The 11,585-nt window shown below is 37.2% G+C and overlaps 1 pseudogene; it reads right to left on the bottom strand.

Annotated features, from left to right (window-relative positions):
* Nucleotides 1-4,945: 4,945 nt before the first annotated feature.
* LOC127216125 (eukaryotic translation initiation factor 2 subunit 1-like) lies at nt 4,946-6,009 on the bottom strand (annotated as a pseudogene).
* Between the last annotated feature and the right edge of the window lie 5,576 nt (nt 6,010-11,585).

The following is an 11,585-nucleotide window of genomic DNA, read 5'->3' as shown; positions in this document are numbered from 1 at the left end:
CAGCCAGAAGGACTGAGCAGTCTAAGCGACCTCAGACAGTGGGGCCAGGATGTATCCCTGGTGCACAAGAGGACCTTGCTAACACATCCCCCATGGAGGGATAACTGCCTTAACCTAGAGACAGGAGAGAAGCCCTAGTCCCTAGTTCACATGACCTGTCAGATCTACATGACCCAACTTGATGGCATTCCCCTACATATGGAATTGGGGTGGGGGAGATGGGAGGGGAGGGTGGTTAGGGTGTAAGTGAGAGGGCAGAGAGGGTAAAGGGTAGGGAGGGAGGGAGGGAAGAAGGAGACAGAGCTGGGATCGACATGTAAAATAATAAATTTTAAAAAAAATGCTCTGACTCAAAAATTTAAGTTCAAGGACAAGTTACTAGGGAAGAGGATTTCTATGTTTGTTTCCACAGAAAATGAAAAGCTGTGGATTCCTTCCAGACTAATGTGGTTTGATCAAGCCAGACTGCCTGAAACACAGTAGCAAGTGATCCTACATTCAAAACAGCTGGACAACGCAGCCTTGCAGAGTGCAGCCAGGATTTCTACATCTTCTTAGAATCCCCCCATGATAGCGCCCCTTAGCAACAGGAAGTAGTTTGGAAAGAACGACGCCCAAATTTCCAAATATTGTCTATAAATGTTTGTTTTCATTTAAATGGACTTAGTTATAAAAAATAAATAAATAAATATTAATTTAAAAAAAGAAAATGATGTAGTAGCTCTGCTCAAATAGCCATATGAAAGAGCTCCTTTATATTCAATCTCTGGAAATAATTTAGGACATGAGTTAATTATATGAGGTGCACATTGGCAAAATCCTACATCACTCTCATCAAAAAGTCATCCCCCAGAAGCACACTCAGAGGGATGTTATTCTAACACCAACCCAGGGAAGTTCACAAGTAGTACTGACCATCCAGTATCTTCCCACATACTTATATATCAAATTTGAATTTTTAGGAAACAAACTGTGACAGTATTTTTCTGGTGTTAGAAAGGCATTGAAAACATGATCAACTGTTTAATTCATGAAGAGCGTACAGGGATGTAGTACTAAAAAAAATGGAAAAATAAACCTTCAAATCTTCACATAAGAACAATTTATTTTTACAGGAAAGTTAGTTGATGAAACAGGGGTTATCCTGAAGGAACAAAGCAAACAAACTCTCTTGTAATTCTTTGTACAAAAGGAATCAAAGCCAAGAGCATCTAAGAATGCTATAACCTTTCAAAAATATAACAATAATAATCTATTTAAGACTAATGTCACTTATGGAACAATGTTACCTAAGACCTAGAAAGTCTTTCAATTTAAGTCAATAATTATCTGTCAAGTGATGGGAGATGTCATTCTGTAAATGTTTCTCATGCTGGTTAATGAATAAAGCACTGTTGGCCAATAGGAAAGGAAGATAGGAGGGGCTAGTAGATAAGGAGGAAATAGGAAATAGTAAGGAGGAGTCAAGATGGAGAATGTGGAAAGAATGGAACTGCCAGCCGCCTCTCACTGGTAAGACCACGTGGAAATACATAGAAATGGGTTAATAATTAAGACAGAGCTAGCCGATAAGAAACTAGCACCTGGCCAATAGCATTGTATCAAATACAGAGTCTCTATGCATTATTTGGGGCTGGCACGGTGGCGGGACAAGACCAGCGGCAGCAGGCGGAAAAACCATATTCCTTACAGTCAAGAAGATAGATTTTATATTTCTTTCTACCATTAAATCATATTTTATTCTTAAATTTGTACCTATGGCTGGCATGTGACACATGTCTTTAATCCCAGCACCAGGAGGTGGAGGCAGGTGGATCTCTGTGATTTTGAGATCAATCTGATCTATACACTGAGTTCTAGGACAGCCAGGGCTCAGCAGGAAGACCTTGTATTCAAAGAATAGTCTACCTATTTTTAATTAAATGGTCACACTGTTGTATACTACATCTCCATTCTGCTCTCTGAGTCCACAAACATGACATTTTAGATTCCATATTTAAGTGAAAGTATATCTGTTTTTACAAATGCATTTCTAAATGCTGAATGGTGTGTGTGTGTGTGTGTGTGTGTGATCTTCATGTCTTCATTCATCTTTATCCATTTACTCACAACAGATACTTAGATTACATCTGTGCTGTAGCTGACATAATTAGTGCTGAAGTGAAAATGGAAGTTCAGGTAACTTTTTGAGGTTTTGATTTTGTTTTTAGACACATGCCCTCAGAGTTGTTATTGGTAGCTGTAGTTTCAATTGTTTTCAGAAATGTTCGCTGTATCCTCCAAAAATTCACAGTGGGTGAAGAATGGTTTCTTCAATAAATGGTGTTAGAGAAATCATCTAATTCTCTACAGGAAAGTAAAATTAGGACATTAACTGAAGCCATGCACAAAAATCAATTCAAAATGGATTAAAGACTTAAATGTAAGGCCTGAAATGGAAATCCTACTAAAGGAAAGCAGGAGGAACATTTTTTTACTCTAGTTTGGGCAACGATTATTTGACTATGACACAAAAAGCACAAGTCACAAAAATGAAAACAGAGGCAAGTGGAATTGCATTGAGCTAAAAAGCTGCACATAGAGGGGAAAAATCAACCAAGTGAAGACACTCCACAGATAGGGAGGAAGTGTTTACAAAGCTACACATCTCAAAAGGAATCAGCATCTGAATTCCATTGGGAACTTAAGTAACACAATAGTTAAATAGCCAAAGAAAGGACTTCAGTAAACATTTCTCTTAAAAGACTTCACAATTCCCCCAAGGAGGGATACTGCCTTAACCTAGAGACAGGAAAGAAGTCCTAATCCCTACTTCAAATGACCTGACAGATCTACATGACCCCACCTGGATGGCATTGCCCTACATGTGGAATTGGGGGTGGGGGGATGGGAGGGGAGGGTGGTAAGGGTGCATGTGAGGGGGCAGAGAGGGTAAAATAGAGGGAGGGAGGGACAGTGGGAGGAAGGGAGGGAGGGAAAACTGGGATCGACATGTAAAATAATAAATTAAATTAAAAAAAAGACTTCACAATTTTTGAACCTTGTTGTCAGCATCACTTGCCATTTGATCAATGCATGTGAAAATTACAATGAGTTATCAGCAAACCTGTTTCCAAAGAGACAAGACATAACAAGTACTAGCTAGTGTTGAAGACACAGGAATTTGATAAGCTTCCTGCTGCTTTCTTCTTTTTAGCTTCTTCATTCACTCTGCAAAGCACATGTTTCAAGTATTTCCATTATCTTCAAACTCCCTCAGTTCCTTCATAAGTCAATAACCTGCTTTCACTCCCAATCTAGAGAAAAATATATAATGCCAATGGAACTTCAAGTTGTTTCAAACCCTGCCTATTCTTTTCTTTTCTTCCTGTTACAGGGAAAGGTGTCAGAATACCAATACCAATGCCTCCCCAGTGTTGTGATACCATCCACAACTGCCTCCTTTGCCTCCCTGCTGCTTATCCATGTTCTGGTTTTGTTTTGTTGTTGTTGTTGTTGTTGTTGTTGTTGTTTTTTGTTTGTTTGTTTGTTTGTTTTCCTGTTAGCTTTATTTTCTTTTGTTATACTCTTCATCCAAGGGAAAGTCAAATGTTCAGAGTTCAAACATCTCAAAATTAAAATGTTCCATCTCCCCTTCTCAGATGTTTTGCATCTACTTAGATTTCTTAAGTGACCAAGCCTGCCCATTTTTTTTTTTTATGCCTACTTTCTCATTCCCCACTTTTATGCCCACACTTACCCATGGCACCACCTTCAGTTTATTATTGCAGCTTTAGCTGGAAGGAATAATGTCCCCCAGTCAGCTAAATCCTATAGACTGTGATTCTGATTCCAGTTACGATCTGTGCAGTGGCAGCAGGCAGCTCCTCTTCAATTGAGCTCTGCTTTCCTAAGTAAAGGCAGGGCCACCATTTTTGGTGGCTTCACCTAGTTTTTGCTAAGAGAATGAACATCTTCTGTTTATTGATTAAAAGTCACTGTCTTAACCTTTTCTCTTTCAGAGTATAAATTTCCCCTAAGAAATATCATTTATTTCCATGGTCTCAATTACCATCACTAGGTTAGTATCTTCTAGGAATTCAGGAAAATAGACAGAGCTGTGAGACAATTTAACCCACAGGTAGGTCGCTTGTTATTTGTAGGGAAGTAACCAATAGTTCCTCCCACAAATATGTTTCTTTTCTATGTTTCTTACCCCTGGAAAAAGCAGCAAATTCTGACTTGTAAATCTCTTTAGTATCTCCATCTGAGCAAGAAGCAACAAAAGTCTTACAATGTTCCTGCTTCCTAACTCAGAAAAAAAATGCATGATTCTTTCAAGCTGATTAGGCTAAAACCCTGACACTTCCACAAGCCAAAACATCATTGTCTTCTTGTGTGGTCACTCAAGAGCCTTCACATCACTTCCATACTTGACCTACTGACCTTTCAAAAGAATGAAACTACTTCTTGTTTAAAATCTCTCACAGTTCATCACTGGTCTCTAAATATTATCTAAAGCCACTGAAGGGGTAAAAAGAACTGGAAATTTATACGGATGAAGGATTTTCCAATTGTTTTTTTTTTTTGTTTGTTTGTTTGTTTTGTTTTGTTTTAATATCCCAGAAATTTATTTGATGCTTGCTTGAATACATTTTGTATAGAAAGGTTGGGACTGTTTGTGTTGGGTGTCCCTGGTAAATTTCATGGAGGCCTTGAACCATAAGAGTGCCAATCCATGAACATCAGAAATGGAAACCGAGAGCCCAATTTTAGGACTGCTCTGAAGATTTGTCTCTGGTCAAATCAAGCCACTCCATTGAAAATGCTCGAGGTGCTTCTGTGTGAAAACAGCTGACATGAAGGAGGGCATTTAGATTTTGGTTTGTTGAATACTTAAATACTTGGAAATAAGAATATTCAGCTTTGAAGTTTTCAATACTGGAAAACTTTCAAGTCTTGGGGCTTACAGCCAGGAAGGGCTGCTTAGTATTCCTGAAACTAGGCTGTTTCCACAAGGCTAATCTTCAGCTTTGGCTTCCATCTCTTCTGTATCATCATCTCCGACCACTTCTGCATTTTCTCTCTCCAGCTGTCCTGTCTGTCTTGTGAGTTCAGTCTCATCTGCATCTGTGACCACTCTGGGCTCCATCTGAACATTGAACACACCCCTCTTCTACTCAGTCTTCTTTTTGATGACTGTCATAGCCTGATTGAGAACAGAGAGACCTTCTGTTCTCTCTAGCGTCGTTGTTGTCATCACTTACCTGGGTGGAGCTATTAGGTTAATCTTGATGGGCATAGTTTCTGTAGAACAATTCAAACCTCTCAGGGCTTCCTTTACAGCATCAATTCCTTCATAACCATAGCAAGCTACTTCAATATCTGCTCGAATTTTGACAGCTTGTGGTGTCAAACGCCTATTGATATTGTTAATGAGTACTTCTCTTTCATTTTCATTCAAATCTAAACTATCCAAGATAGACAGGTCTGAGACTGCATGCTTAAAGGCATCATAAGCACCATATCCAGGTTTCTTATATTTGTCATCAAAGACACAGGCAGTCCTCTGGAACAGACTTTCCAGTTGCTCATCCTTGGTATATTCTAATACCTCAGCAACATGGCGAAGAATGCTATAAACAGGTTTGGACGTTGTGAATTTGTCTTCACATTTGATTGCTTCCTCTGGAAAAACTCTTCTTTTTGACAAATCAATATAGCCTTTTTCTTTGTCCACTCTAATGACAACTACACATTCATTTCTGCCAATGCGGATCAGTTTGTTTATAGAACGGATACGTCGTCTGGGTAATTCACTAAGAAGAATCATACCTTCAATGTTATTGTATTCCAACAAGCTGACATAGGCTCCCATCTCAGCAATGGATCTTACATTCACCAACACTACATCTTCCACCTCAGGGAATTTGTGTTGATAAAATCTACAACTTAGATCCGGCATTCTGCGGTGTATGTGTGAATCCCGAACTAGGGTCCCATGCCGTGCTCTTCAACAGCAAAGAAGAAACTCGGTACACCAGGACCAGACGCCAAAGCTCCTCCCTATTGGTTGTTTCTAAGAAGTATTTAAAAACATAAAACTTGGAATTATTTTATTTGTCTCCAAAAAAGGATAATATTAAATATTTGCATAGAATTTTTATTAATAAAGCATAATACTATTATTTTTACTCATAACTTTCAAATTTCCACTATTAAAAAAGAATACTTTTCCCCATCTTAATAATAAGAAAATAGAGAGTGAATATAAGAGTGACTAACCAAGCCCAATTATTCACTGTTATATGATTAGTACTCAAATTTAATCAATACTTTCAATCATTCCATAAACTGAAATTAAGAGATTGAAGTTGAAACCAAAGCAGTCTCATGATAAATTTTAGTAAGTGGAATAAAACCATAACAGATAGAAGTTAGATAGATAGATGACAGACAGGTAGACAGACAGACAGACAGATAGAACTTTCATATAGATATCTCAGTGCAAAATTAATAACTTTAAAATTATATATTTTATAGAGAGATAAAATTTTTATTCTCAAAAAATAGCACTATTTACATTGTAAAAAAACTAGATAGAAATAATACTAAATTTGTTGTGTGTAAATGAAGCCAGATAATATAGGGATTTAACTAGTTACAATAGTAAGTTATTTATTTCAATACTGAAGTTTAATTTAAAAAAAAAAAAAAGATTTCTCCCACTATAAAGTGATGTAATCACCAGTAAATAAAAGGTAAAACATTTGTTGGACCGAAGTGAAGGGTAACTGAATAGATAAAGATGTAGAGTTGGCATTGTCATCAGAAGAGTCCAACACTCAACCATAACTCCACATGGGAAACTCAGCCAAGAACAAAATGAATGCCTCCCTGCAGCATGAACTGACAGGGGGACTCCTGGGAGCCAGTGTGAATAAAAGTCAGAGAACAGAGCCAATTCAGGTCAACCAAGCCTAATGAAAGCCTAGATAAACTAGGCAATAGATGTCGACCAAGTGGAAATGCCTGTCTAGATAACAGCTAATGAAAGAGTCCGCCAAAATTAAGGAGACACAAAAGCTGCTGTCGGAGGCCAACCCTCCCAGTGATTGCAATGCAAATGCCATCCCTGAATGACCAAGTGTAGAAAATCCAAATGAAAATTTCATAATATCACAATATTTAGAGACAAAAGCAACTTTTAAACTCAATTTGCTTTAAGAAGAAATCACTTTATACTCCACTGGTTTCTGAATTTAATGAAATTTTTGAGGAGGAATAGCCATGATGGGAATTACTTTTCTTTTTCCAATAATTAAATAAAACATTCAAAAACAAACAAAAATAGTAATAAAAGCCAAAGGCAAGAAAGCACCCTGGAGAAAGAACAGTACCAGGACTGTGTGACCATCCAGAACTCCACTTCCATTGTAGAAGGTACAGTCAATGTTGCCCAATTTTGAGAACATGTTATGCCTAACTAGAAATAATAAATAAAACCACAGATTTAAAAATTGATTTATTTCATAGCCTTGGCATTCAGCTTTTTTCTTATTTTGTAAAACATTGGCAAGAAAAGACAAGAAAACTTATAAAGTATTAATAGCTTCAGCAACCCATTATTTCTTTTACAGCAGATAATAAAGAACAATAAACTTGTTTGGCAAGAATTCAAACTCATAACAGATGTTAGCCTGCCAGGGGAGATGACAACATCAGGAAGGTAGTTTCCCCAGGGCAAAGTTTATCAACTGTTGTCTGAATGTGTTGAACCCTAAAATTTCCCCAAATATGAGAGACACCACTGTGCAATTTGTGACAGCGAGGAATTGAGTTGGTTCTCCTATGGAGGAAAAATGTCCTAAGAAACATCAACAAGACTTTGCCTGAGACTAGCCAAAGAAAGTTAGGGTCTACCTGGGCAGTTGCAGGTAGACAAATTGCCACATACCACTAAATCTAGCTAACTCAATTTCTATACAGTACTTAGACTGATCTCAATTGAAGTCGGTTCAATTCAGCCTTCAAACCCTCTAGGCAATCCTACTTCACATGTGGATATATCATAAAAATAATATTGTTTTCATTTCCAATCATTTACTTTGTTGTAAAAGTTTTTTTTCCAGATCATAGTAGCTCAAGATTCTAAGTTTGTTAACAAATATGATGAGAAATTAAACATGAGGCACAGACTGCTTAGGGTAAAAGTGTGAGGAAGGGGTGAGTGTGGGACAGTATTAAAGGAGGGATTGTAAACCTTGTCCAAACTATCATACAACAACTTGTTAAATCATTTACATTTCAAAGTACCCTACCTTTAACCTAGCAATTCAGTCTCCAGAAATTTATTTAGTGCATATCCTTGATAAACAAACGTTCATGTGGAAATTTGAAGGACATCATTTATGGTCACAGAAAATGAAAGCAGCACATCAAAAAAGACAGGGATGAATTTTGATCCATTCATACAATCGAATTATAGATAGTCACTGGAAGGACTGAGCTGAAACTATGTTCACTACTAACAAAACCTTCCAATCAAACTGAATTTAAAATCAATGTTTTATCCTGTGATAGTTCCTTTCATGTATAATTTTTAGATCATATCTTCCTGTTGATACATAAGGATATCTTCATATGCATGAGTTCATGCATACAATGTTTTATATAGCAAGAAAATATTTCAAGTGTTAAACTCCAGGTATAGATCAGGATACAAACAGAAGAGGACTTCTTTAATCTCCATTGCACATCTACCTTACCACACACCCATTCTAACCATGAACATTACATAGTAGTTTCCAAAGTTTCTATGGGACTTACTTATCAACACAGGTGAGATTTGAGGCTGGTTCAATTTACTTTGTTTAATTTCTTGACAGAAGCAGTAGAAACTATTAAGTATGGGAGGGCAGCTTAGCTATGTTTGAATATTCTTTGTCCACCTGCCCCAAGCATAAACAACTGCTTATAATTGACCCATATTATATTCACAGCAATAGCCCATGTGGTCTTATACTCTTCTTCCCTCCAGAGTAAGCAGGTTAAATGAGGCACTAGTGTTTAATTACGTACAATTTTAAAAAGTTGTATCAGGCCTCACTACACATATAAATGTAATATACTTAACACTGTAAAGTTGGCTAATAATACACATCCATAAGGCAGAAAGACCTCTTAGGCAGACTGTTAAGTTCTCCAGAATCCAATTTGTGAATAACCTCCTGTATATGCTCATTGGTGAGCAATAATGCATTTAACTTTCATCCTGACATAAAAATCTCTCAGGTTCCTTTATGTTCTTTTATATAAGTACCATAAAACATTAATAGAAGGGTTCTCCCAGGCTTCTATTCAAAATATGGCTTGATTTGTAGATTTCATTAACAAATATCAAGAATATTTTCTTTGGCTGGTATTACAAAGTGCAGCAAAGCTTCTAATGCTTGCTTTGTGAAAACTTGCATAATGGTGTATAAAAGATACTTTGTCTGGGGACCTTGTCAAGAGTAGAAATAATCTTGTCTCAGGGATAGCTGATTTTGATTATTTTTAATGAACAATTGATGGATGCTTCTACACAACAGGAAATAGAAACTAAGCAAAAGAATACTCTGCTCTGTCCTCATTTCTTCCCCTGGGATAATGCTTTTAAAATTCCAATTGTAATACATCTTACATTTCATTTCAGCCCTCTGCTGATAGGAATTTCTGAACTTGTTAACCTTCCAGTCTGAACCCTGGTGCTGAAATGGCCTCTTAGCCTTGACAGTGGAGACTTGAGGAGGCAATGCTACAAGCTGAACCTCATTTGAGGATAAAAGCAAAACACTTCTCAGGATACATGTGATTGATCACTTTATTGGATGCCCCATAACAGAACCAGGAGCAATGGTAACAATCACCCAAATCTCATCTGCTCACTAAGACAGGTACAGGGGACAAGCCTTACTCTATTAATAGACATAGTAAACAACAAAAATGCCTACCTTCCCAGAAAATACTTTTCATGAAAATGTGTAAGCACTGTGTATATGTTGTTTGATGTGATCACTGCTGTGTGTGGAGAAAAGTGAACACTGATAACTGTTTGGTTGTGAGACTTAGTTATGGACAACTGGAACATTTCCCGACAACCCCTGTTCTCTGTTGCCTGAGTTTGGGTAGGTTTGGGATCAATGAAATGCAATTTGAGTAAGGATCTCTCAGGGAGACACTAACTAGAGTCACTGTGGAATATGTCACCATTGTCTCTGAACAGGTTTGGGGTCAATGAAATGCAATTTGAGTAAGGGTCTCTCAGAGCAATACTAACTGGAGTCACTGTGGAATATGTCACCATTGTCTCTGAACAGAAGTTCAGATCCTCACATGTCACAGTGACCTTTTTATCACTCAGCCTCAAGAAAACACCTATTGTTTGAGGAGCAGCTCTCAAATCACATGACAAATGGATGGCTAGGCATTCTTTATTCTGAAGCATTGAGAAATGGTAGTGATCAAGAAAGAATGGTATAAACACCACACAAAATCTTTCGCTTTTATAATATATCATGGCTGATTAATAGACATGTCATTTATCAGTCCTTTATCCAAAAAAATATTTAAACACCAAAAGTTGTCTACAGACAAGGTATTTTGTCAATGTTGTAAAAGCTACCTTAGCTCTTATACAACATGAATTCTATGTTTTGTGATACATATTCATAAGCATTATTTCTCATGGGATCACCTACAGTCAGAGAGTACAGTATTTAATGGGGAAAAAGCCTCTGAAAGATTGATTTATTACAATTGTCTCTAAGTTCAAATATAAAATCAAACCACGGATTCTGCCCCCAACCCCTGTGGTTTTGCTGAGTACCTTGTTTACATTCAATTTACAGAGGAAATAGAAATACCATGGTTCACATGAGCTACCATATGTTGTATACATATATACACAATTGAGCTATACATACAGTATGTATATATACATATATACACTAGTCAGCCAAAACTGTTTTCAAATATCAGTGTGACAACTTCAGTGCCAGGCATGGCATCATCCACTTGTAATTCTAGCTATGGCAGAATTACCATGAGTTCAAAAACAATTCAAGAACCATGACTTCTTTATAAAAATAAAGGCACTATAGTTACCAAGAAGGTTTATTACAATAGTGCAGCAAGAGACTTGCATAGTGGCTGCTTTAGGAAGGAAAATCAAAGCAGGCTTGTCTGAAAAAAATGTTATTTGCAGTGATACCTAATTGAAGGAAAGGAAGTTTCCAGTTTATATCTGAGTTGGAGGTGAGTTCAAGCAGAGGGATACCAAGGTTCTCATTGTCTGAACTTATAAGTAGAAAGAAAATCAGTGTGTCTGGGCCCACGGACAACAGAAAGAGATGGATTTGGATTATGGAAGGCCTAAGCATGTAACTTTTACAAGCTGTATGTCTTTTGCACAGGCATGCTGATATGAGTTGCCTGGGATAGGAGTTAGTTCCACAGAGGCAATAAAGAACCATGTCTCCTTTCAATTTGTGGAATACCTTTAATACACAGCCTCAAACTTCACCTCACAATACAAAATAAGACTAGGGAAAAAAAACCTTCAT

Source organism: Phodopus roborovskii, unplaced genomic scaffold, assembly GCF_943737965.1.
Source record: "Phodopus roborovskii unplaced genomic scaffold, PHOROB, whole genome shotgun sequence".
NCBI classification, from domain to species: Eukaryota; Metazoa; Chordata; class Mammalia; order Rodentia; family Cricetidae; genus Phodopus; species Phodopus roborovskii.
The sequence above is the reverse complement of the archived record's forward strand: the minus strand, read 5'-3'. Positions and strand labels throughout refer to the sequence as shown.